A 9,578-nucleotide genomic window follows, 5' to 3' on the forward strand; every position below is an offset into this window, starting at 1 on the left:
TTTAATGATCTTCTGCCCGGCGGCCCAATACAAAGCGAGCACCGGACCAACCTTGAGGGAAGTAATGAGTGTGTGGGCGCGGCCGACCGACCAACACCCTCCTCCTTTACCCTCCTCTTCCTCTTACTTTCCCCCTCCTCCTCCTCCTCCTCCTCCTCCTCGGCAGTCAATACTTGCCACGCCCGTTTCCACCTCCTCCTCCTACTTCTCTTCCTCCTCCTCCTCGTCTCCCGCAACACACATGGAAAAAAAAGAGAAAATAAACAATCAGAAAAAACAGAAAATAGGGTTAAGAGGAATCGAAGAGACTTGCTAACTCGCGGGTGATGGCAAATCGGCTTTTAATCTTCTCTTTTTCATCCGCTCATCCGCCGCCTCAGCCAAAAGGAAAGGAAATTATATAGGGGAAAAAAAGGAAGAAATTGTTCCTTATCGTTCTCTTGCACGTAGAAATCATATCACTCTCCCTCACTCTCTCATTCTCCCTTTCTTTCACTTTCTCTCCCTTTGGTGTACAGAACGAAAAACAAAATTGCCCTGCACATTAGAACCAGATTTAGTGGATGGTTTTCTCTCCCTTTTGTTATTAGTTGATGCTTCTTTTATTGATCTGAAAAACGAAACCACCAACCAATAAACCGTGAAAAAAAAGAGAAAAAATGGCGTTCAATATTTCTTTGGTTTTCTTTTCTTTATCTTTTTTTTCTCCCCTCCTCCCCTCCTTAGTTTCTCTCTCCCCTCTCCCCATCTCTCTTTTTTCCCCTCCTCTCTTTTTTTATTTCCTCTCCCACCTTCCACTTCCTCCATCCCTCTCCTCTTTACCTTCTTTTCTCTCCCCATCTCCCACTTTCTCTCCCCTCCCATCTTAGTTTTGTTGCTTTCTCTCCTCTCCCCATCTCCCACTTTCTCTCCCCTCCCATCTTAGTTGCTTTCTTTCCTCTCCCACCTCCCACTCCTCTCTCCCCTCTTTAGTTTCCCTCCTCTCCCCATCTCCCACTTTCCCCTCCCCTCTTTAGTTTTTTTTTTCTCTCTCCATCTTCCACTCTTCCCTCATCCCATCAATAGTTTCTTTCCTCTCCCCATCTCGCACTCTCCCCCCTCCCTTAATTACTTTTCCTCCTCTCCCTATCTTCTACTCTTTCCGCCCCCTCCCAGTCTGTCTTTTTTTACTGCTTTCTCCCCCTCCGAAGTATGAGAGAGAGGTGAGCTTATGAACATCGAGGAGGAGGAGGAGGAGGAGGAGGAGGCGGAGGAAGAACATAAGGAGGTGTTTCGTAGTCGTTTCAGTTTCAGGAGGCAGATAATCTCCCCCTCACAACTCAGACACCTGCGGAGAGTACGAAGGAGGAGGAGGAGGAAGAGGAGGAGGAGGAGGAGGTGGAAAAAAAAAAGTAAAGTGGTGCTCCGAACAAAATAAACCAGTGCCCCCTTTTTGCCCCTCCGTTTTCTTTGGTTTTCCTCGATGCTCCTTGGTCTCCGCATCGCATTAAGGGAAAGGATTGGTAATGAAGTGGTGTTGGAACCCTCGTGGAGAAGGATTAGCGGGACGTCAACATCTGCGGCCGTCCGTTTGCGACTTGTAATTCGAGTTCCGTGGCGCTCGGTGGATTATGGGTTGCTGTTGTTGAGGTTTTTATGTACTAACGGAAGCGGCTTATGATCGAGGGGTGGTATTTGCGTGTTTACTTAGTGAGGATATTAATGAAGGCAGTATATGCGTAATGAGGTAGGACTTATGTGTGTTATTGAGTTGTTGTTGAGATTTTTATTTACTAACGGAAGCAGTTAAAATCGAGTGGTGGTATTTGCGTGTTTACTTAGTGAGGATATTAATGAAGGCAGTATATGCGTAATGAGGTAGTACTTATGTGTGGTTTGTTACGCTTTCTATTGGGTTATTTTCTTACTTTCGTTACTTAATTTGTTACACTCTTTATTTTGTTACTTATGTGCGTTTGTTAGGCTTTTTTTTTCATTTTATTCGGACGTATCTTATAAGCTTCAATAGTTGTGTAGTTTGTTACGCTATTACTTACCTTGTTCGTTAATTTGTTCCTTGCTTTCTATGTCTTACTGTTTGTTAAGTTTATTTGTTGTTGTTGTTGTTGTTGTGTTGTTCTTATATTGTTGTTCTTATTCAGTTGTTCTTATTCTGTTGTTCTTATTCTGTTGTTATTATGTTCTTACTCTGTTCTTATTTTGTTGTTCTTATGTTGTTTTTGTTTTTATTTCGATTTTTTTTCTGGTCGTCATTAATGTTTGAAGGTAAAGTCAAATATATCAACTGACTTTTTCCTCCTTTTTTTCGCATGTTCGTTTTTGCTCATCTTTTTACAGAGACTCAAACTGGACCGGGTTATTTTGCATTAATTCTTTCTGTCTCTGTCTCTAACGTCCATGAATTCACTTAGTTACAGTTGTAGGTTTTAGGGCGCGGATGTGTTGGGATGTGAAAGTAAATTGATGATGATGATGATGATGATGATGATGATGAATAAGTGTCCGTCTTTGTGCGTGTGTGTGTGTGTGTGTGTGTGTGTGTGTGTGTGTGTGTGTGTGTGTTCTACAGAGAGAGAGAGAGAAGCTAAAAGGGAGACAAAGAGTGATATGGAGACTCGCTCTAAAACGTCTGCCTAATGAGCCTCTCCCTCCCTCCCTCCCTCCCTCCCTTCCTTCCTTCCCTCCCTTCCTCCCTCTTTGGACCCTCAACGACACAGAGAACACCTCCCTCTCCCCCCCCCTCTCCTTCTCCCCTTACCTGTCCCCCTGCCCCCTTGTTCCCCCTTACTTGCTCCCCGTGCTGGTGTTTGGACAGAGGACACTGGCCTGAATATGAATGCTCGCACCCTCCCGTGCCGGGCCGCGGGGGACATGGAAGAGGAGGACGGAGATAAGGAGGAGGAGGAGGAGGAGGAGGAGGAGGAGGAAGGGGAGAGAGAGGAGCAGGAGTTTAACTAGAGAGACAAGAAGAGGAAGAAGATGAGGAAGAAGACATACACGAAGAGTCGAAAGAGGAAGGAGATGAGCCATAAAGGGAGGAGGAAGAGGAGGAGGAGGAGGAGGAGGCGGAGGAGGAAACATGGAAACATGGATATGCAGGCAACAGAAAGCCTATTGGCTCATTACGAGGTTTTCCGCTCTGGTGATTTAATCTGCTCGACAGCCACTCGGGGCTTGGAGCAGATGAAAGCACCTCTTCTGAGGGAAGATTGTTCCAGTGGCGGATGACTCGGCTTGAAAAGAAACTCCTTCCAATGTCTGTGTTACATCGATTCGACTGAATGGGTAAACCGTTATTTCCTGTTCTTGAGTTAGTTTGCAGTTCAAAGAATTGGGAGTAATCTTAGTTATTGAACTTTTTCAGGTACTTGAAGACTTGAATCATATCCCCTCGTAGGCGTCTTTTCTCCAATGTAAAGAGATTGAGTCGCTTGAGTCGTTCCTCGTACGGTTGAGCCCTTAAGATTATAATCATTTTCGTGGCGCGCCGTTGAATCCTTTCCAGTAAATCAATGTCCTTTCTGTAATTAGGAGACCAGATCTGTACTGCATAATCGAGATGCGGTCTTACCATGGAATTATACAAGGATAGCATCACGTCTGACGTTTTACACTCGAAGTTCCTCGCTATGAACCAGAGCATAGTGTTGGCTTTGTTATATGCTTTTTTACAGTGATTCGCGTGTTTATGGTGGTAAGAGAGCCGGGGAGGACACGTAGTAATCGTTTCAAGTTAGATAAATTCTGAGTCAACAAAGACATCAGCAAGAATTTGTTTACCACCAAGGCAGTGGATGAGTAAAACAGGCTTGGCAGTCATGTTGTGAGTGCCAATACGATAGATGCATTCATGAAGAGGTTAGATAAATTCTTGGGTAGTGAAAATAGGTGGGGTTAGGTTTTCAGGAGCAATCTTGTATAGACCTACCAGCCTCTTGTAGACTCCTTATGCTCTTTATATATATTTAAACTTACATCGGTAGCGTATGAAAAAAGCATGCTGAAGTTTTGCTTGTGACCTACCCAATCTCCCTTCCTCCCTCCCTCCCTCCCTCCCTCGACCTACCCAATCTCCCTCCCTCCCTCGATCTACCCAATCTCCCTTCCTCCCTCCCTCGACCTACCCAATCTCCCTCCCTCCCTCCCTCGACCTACCCAATCTCCCTCCCTCCCTCCCCCGACCTACCCAATCTCCCTCCCTCCCTCCCTCGACCTACCCAATCTCCCGTCCTCCTTCCCTCGACCTACCCCATCTCCCTCCCTCCCTCCATGACCTACCCAATAGCCCTCCCTCCATCCCTCGACCTACCCAATCTCCCCCCCTCCCTCTCTCGATCTACCCCATCTCCCTCCTCCTCCCCTGACCTACCCAATAGCCCTCCCTCCCTCCCTTGACCTACCCAATCTCCCTCCCTCCCTCCCTGACCTACCCAATAGCCCTCCCTCCCTCCCTCGACCTACCCAATCTCCCCCTCCCTCTCTCTCGATCTACCCCATCTCCTCCTCCCTCCATGACCTACCCAATAGCCCTCCCTCCCTCCCTCGACCTACCCAATCTCCCCCCCTCCCTCTCTCGATCTACCCTATCTCCCATCCTCCTTCCCTCAACCTACCCAATCTCAGTCACTCCGAGTCTAGAGTCCAGTATTTTGTGGGCCGAGTTAACTAGTCCAGTATTTTGTGGGCCGAGTTTACTAGTCCAGTGTTTGTGGGCCGAGTTTACTAGTCCAGTGTTTGTGGGCCGAGTTTACTAGTCCAGTGTTTGTGGGCCGAGTTTACTAGTCCAGTGTTTTGTGGGCCGAGTTTACTAGTCCAGTGTTTTGTGGGCCGAGTTTACTAGTCTAGTGTTTGTGGGCCGAGTTTACTAGTCCAGTGTTTTGTGGGCCGAATTTACTAGTCTAGTGTTTGTGGGCCGAGTTTACTAGTCTAGTGTTTGTGGGCCGAGTTTACTAGTCCAGTGTTTTGTGGGCCGAGTTTACTAGTCTAGTGTTTGTGGGCCGAGTTTACTAGTCTAGTATTTTGTGGGCCGAGCTTACTAGTCTAGTGTTTATGGGCCGAGTTTACTAGTCTAGTGTTTGTGGGCCGAGTTTACTAGTCCAGTGTTTGTGGGCCGAGTTTACTAGTCCAGTGTTTGTGGGCCGAGTTTACTAGTCTAGTGTTTGTGGGCCGAGTTTACTAGTCTAGTGTTTGTGGGCCGAGTTTACTAGTCTAATGTTTGTGGGCCGAGTTTACTAGTCCAGTATTTTGTGGGCCGAGTTAACTAGTCCAGTATTTTGTGGGCCGAGTTTACTAGTCCAGTGTTTGTGGGCCGAGTTTACTAGTCCAGTGTTTGTGGGCCGAGTTTACTAGTCCAGTGTTTGTGGGCCGAGTTTACTAGTCCAGTGTTTTGTGGGCCGAGTTTACTAGTCTAGTGTTTGTGGGCCGAGTTTACTAATCCAGTGTTTTGTGGGCCGAGTTTACTAGTCTAGTGTTTGTGGGCCGAGTTTACTAGTCTAGTGTTTGTGGGCCGAGTTTACTAGTCTAGTGTTTGTGGGCCGAGTTTACTAGTCTAGTGTTTGTGGGCCGAGTTTACTAGTCTAGTGTTTGTGGGCCGAGTTTACTAGTCTAGTGTTTGTGGGCCGAGTTTACTAGTCTAGTGTTTGTGGGCCGAGTTTACTAGTCTAGTGTTTGTGGGCCGAGTTTACTAGTCTAGTGTTTGTGGGCTGAGTTTACTAGTCCAGTGTTTGTGGGCCGAGTTTACTAGTCTAGTGTCTGTGGGCCGAGTTTACTAGTCCAGTGTTTTGTGGGCCGAGTTTACTAGTCCAGTGTTTGTGGGCCGAGTTTACTAGTCCAGTGTTTGTGGGCCGAGTTTACTAGTCTAGTGTTTGTGGGACGAGTTTACTAGTCCAATGTTTTGTGGGCCGAGTTTACTAGTCCAGTGTTTGTGGGACGAGTTTACTAGTCCAGTGTTTTGTGGGCCGAGTTTACTAGTCCAGTGTTTGTGGGACGAGTTTACTAGTCTAATGTTTGTGGGCCGAGTCTACTAGTCCAGTGTTTTGTGGGCCGAGTTTACTAGTCCAGTGTTTTGTGGGCCGAGTTTACTAGTCCAGTGTTTTGTGGGCCGAGTTTACTAGTCCAGTGTTTTGTGGGCCGAGTTTACCAGAGTCTAGTGTTTGTTTCGAGTGAGTGAGTCGAGTTTATTTTTCGCATCGGTGTAGTTTTTTGTGTACAGTTTACGACCGTATCGTTTCGCATAGGTTACGGGCATATCGTTTCGCATAGGTTACGGGCGTATCGTTTCGCATAGGTTACGGGCGTATCGTTTCGCATAGGTTACGGGCGTATCGTTTCGCATAGGTTACGGGGGTATCGTTTCGCATAGGTTACGGGCGTATCGTTTCGCATAGGTTACGGGCATATCGTTTCGCATAGGTTACGGGCATATCGTTTCGCATAGGTTACGGGCGTATCGTTTCGCATAGGTTACGGGCGTATCGTTTCGCATAGGTTACGGGCGTATCGTTTCGCATAGGTTACGGGCATATCGTTTCGCATAGGTTACGGGCGTATCGTTTCGCATAGGTTACGGGCATATCGTTTCGCATAGGTTACGGGCATATCGTTTCGCATAGATTACGGGGGTATCGTTTCGCATAGGTTACGGGGGTATCGTTTCGCATAGGTTACGGGCATATCGTTTCGCATAGGTTACGGGCGTATCGTTTCGCATAGATTACGGGCGTATCGTTTCGCATAGGTTACGGGCATATCGTTTCGCATAGGTTACGGGCGTATCGTTTCGCATAGGTTACGGGCGTATCGTTTCGCATAGATTACGGGCGTATCGTTTCGCATAGATTACGGGCGTATCGTTTCGCATAGGTTACGGGCATATCGTTTCGCATAGATTACGGGGGTATCGTTTCGCATAGGTTACGGGCATATCGTTTCGCATAGGTTACGGGGGTATCGTTTCGCATAGGTTACGGGCATATCGTTTCGCATAGGTTACGGGCATATCGTTTCGCATAGGTTACGGGGGTATCGTTTCGCATAGGTTACGGGGGTATCGTTTCGCATAGGTTACGGGCATATCGTTTCGCATAGGTTACGGGGGTATCGTTTCGCATAGGTTACGGGCATATCGTTTCGCATAGGTTACGGGCGTATCGTTTCGCATAGGTTACGGGGGTATCGTTTCGCATAGGTTACGGGGGTATCGTTTCGCATAGGTTACGGGCGTATCGTTTCGCATAGGTTACGGGCATATCGTTTCGCATAGGTTACGGGGGTATCGTTTCGCATAGGTTACGGGGGTATCGTTTCGCATAGGTTACGGGCATATCGTTTCGCATAGGTTACGGGCGTATCGTTTCGCATAGGTTACGGGGGTATCGTTTCGCATAGGTTACGGGCGTATCGTTTCGCATAGGTTACGGGCGTATCGTTTCGCATAGGTTACGGGCGTATCGTTTCGCATAGGTTACGGGCGTATCGTTTCGCATAGGTTACGGGCGTATCGTTTCGCATAGGTTACGGGGGTATCGTTTCGCATAGGTTACGGGCATATCGTTTCGCATAGGTTACGGGCATATCGTTTCGCATAGGTTACGGGCATATCGTTTCGCATAGGTTACGGGCATATCGTTTCGCATAGGTTACGGGCGTATCGTTTCGCATAGGTTACGGGCGTATCGTTTCGCATAGGTTACGGGCGTATCGTTTCGCATAGATTACGGGCGTATCGTTTCGCATAGGTTACGGGCGTATCGTTTCGCATAGGTTACGGGCATATCGTTTCGCATAGGTTACGGGGGTATCGTTTCGCATAGGTTACGGGCATATCGTTTCGCATAGGTTACGGGGGTATCGTTTCGCATAGGTTACGGGGGTATCGTTTCGCATAGGTTACGGGCGTATCGTTTCGCATAGGTTACGGGCGTATCGTTTCGCATAGGTTACGGGGGTATCGTTTCGCATAGGTTACGGGCGTATCGTTTCGCATAGGTTACGGGCGTATCGTTTCGCATAGGTTACGGGGGTATCGTTTTGTATAGTGTACCGATTTCGTCTTGTTCACAGGCGTGCAAACAGCACGCCCGTGCTATGCAAAACGATACGCTCGTAAACTGTACACAAACAACTACACCGATGGACTCACTCCCTCGAAACGGGGTGTCTCGGGGCCGGGGTCGAGGAGGAGGCGGCCTCTTCGGCGAAGGTGTCGCCGGCTGCCCCTTTCTGGGCCAGGGCCGGCAGCCGCCTCCACTTCGAGCCCTGCTCCAGAGGCATCCTCGCCCGCCTCAGGGTTTTGGTTCAAAACTCTGGAGGCGCGGCGAATGTTTCTAGAGATATTAAATCGATGAATAAAGCCGTGACAGCCGCTGACGCAGTGTTTGTGAGTTTTGGGATGGAAGTGAAGGATGGCGCGGAGGGAGGGAAACCTGCCGCCGAGGGCCTCAAATTCCTGCCTGTCCCTGTACTTAGCACGGCGCTTTCTCCCCATACAAAACCTTTCTCCTTCTCTTACCCATGCACACATCATCACCACCTCCTCTTCGTACAGACAACTCGGCCCCGCCCTGTCCCTCACCTCCCTCACCTCGCTGCTTTACCCACTACTCCCTCTTTCTCCTTACTCCTTAGTCCTCTTCTTCCATTTGCACTTCCTTCTCCTCTCTCTGTCTTCCCTCCCGTCCCCAATATCCACTCCCAGCACTCCATTTTCCTCATCCTACGTACCTAATCTCTGTCCCCTCTCCTCTCACACACTCACATTTGATAAGGCTTTCGTAGAGGTTGTTGTGGGTATTTTCATTTGCAGTTTTATGAGCCTAGTGATAGTTTGACGAGGCTTCTGCACCATGGATGTTAAAAAACACTTATGAGAACCCGCACACACACTTGGTAAGGCTATCGTAGAGGCTATTGGAGTTTTGTGAGCCTAGCGATATCTTAACAAGCATTCTTTACCATGAATGTGAAAAAACAGACATGAGAACGCGATTAATCTCCTCTGCGGCTAAATCTCCTAAGCGTCTAAGGAGAATATGGACCTTTGACGCTAATGGCAGACTAGTGTGTACTTCTTCTTTAAGGGCGATCGAGTGTTAGCCTTGTTTGCGCGCCTTTGAGTCCGCCTTGTGTTTACCGTCGACTTAAGGAGCCTCGTCACCAGCGCGTCAGGTGTCGTTTTTTTTATATATATTTTTTTTTACAGCAAAGGAGACAGCACAAGGCCACAAAAAATGGAAACAATAAAAAAAAAGACCGCTACTCGCTGCTCCTGTAAAGAATCCAAAGAGGTGGCCGAAAGAGCAGTCGATTACATGAGATTGGGTTGGTTCCTTTAAACTGTACTGCGTCGCCTTTATTATTATTTTTTTTTTACAGATGAGGCAATTTGAGGGCACAGAAATAGAGGAAATAAAGTAAAGTCCACTCGCGCTGCTCCGGGAAAAAGTGGGTTCTAAGACGATTTCAAGACAGAGTGGCCAGAGTCATTTGGAGAGGTGTCGATGCTCCCCTCTGTAAAGTGTTCAAGTCGTAGGCAGTAGGAGGAAGACAAGGGAATATGCTCGTCTTGTTTATCTTTAAGT

General features: G+C 47.8%; 1 long non-coding RNA gene across 4 annotated transcripts; it reads left to right on the plus strand.

The window, feature by feature from the left end:
* The first annotated feature begins 7,017 nt into the window (after positions 1-7,017).
* On the plus strand, positions 7,018-8,687 carry LOC127009946 (uncharacterized). Of its 4 annotated transcripts, XR_007762606.1 has the most exons (4): positions 7,125-7,186; positions 7,412-7,511; positions 7,637-7,761; positions 7,962-8,687. It is a non-coding gene; the product is annotated as an uncharacterized LOC127009946 (long non-coding RNA). The 4 variants fall into 4 exon arrangements; XR_007762605.1 differs by lacking the exons at positions 7,125-7,186; positions 7,412-7,511 and adding an exon at positions 7,018-7,061 and having other exon boundaries at positions 7,712-7,761; positions 7,887-8,675; XR_007762607.1 differs by lacking the exon at positions 7,637-7,761 and having other exon boundaries at positions 7,962-8,673.
* Positions 8,688-9,578: the final 891 nt, after the last annotated feature.

The sequence above is a fragment of the Eriocheir sinensis genome, chromosome 4 (assembly GCF_024679095.1).
Source record: "Eriocheir sinensis breed Jianghai 21 chromosome 4, ASM2467909v1, whole genome shotgun sequence".
Lineage (NCBI taxonomy): Eukaryota > Metazoa > Arthropoda > Malacostraca > Decapoda > Varunidae > Eriocheir > Eriocheir sinensis.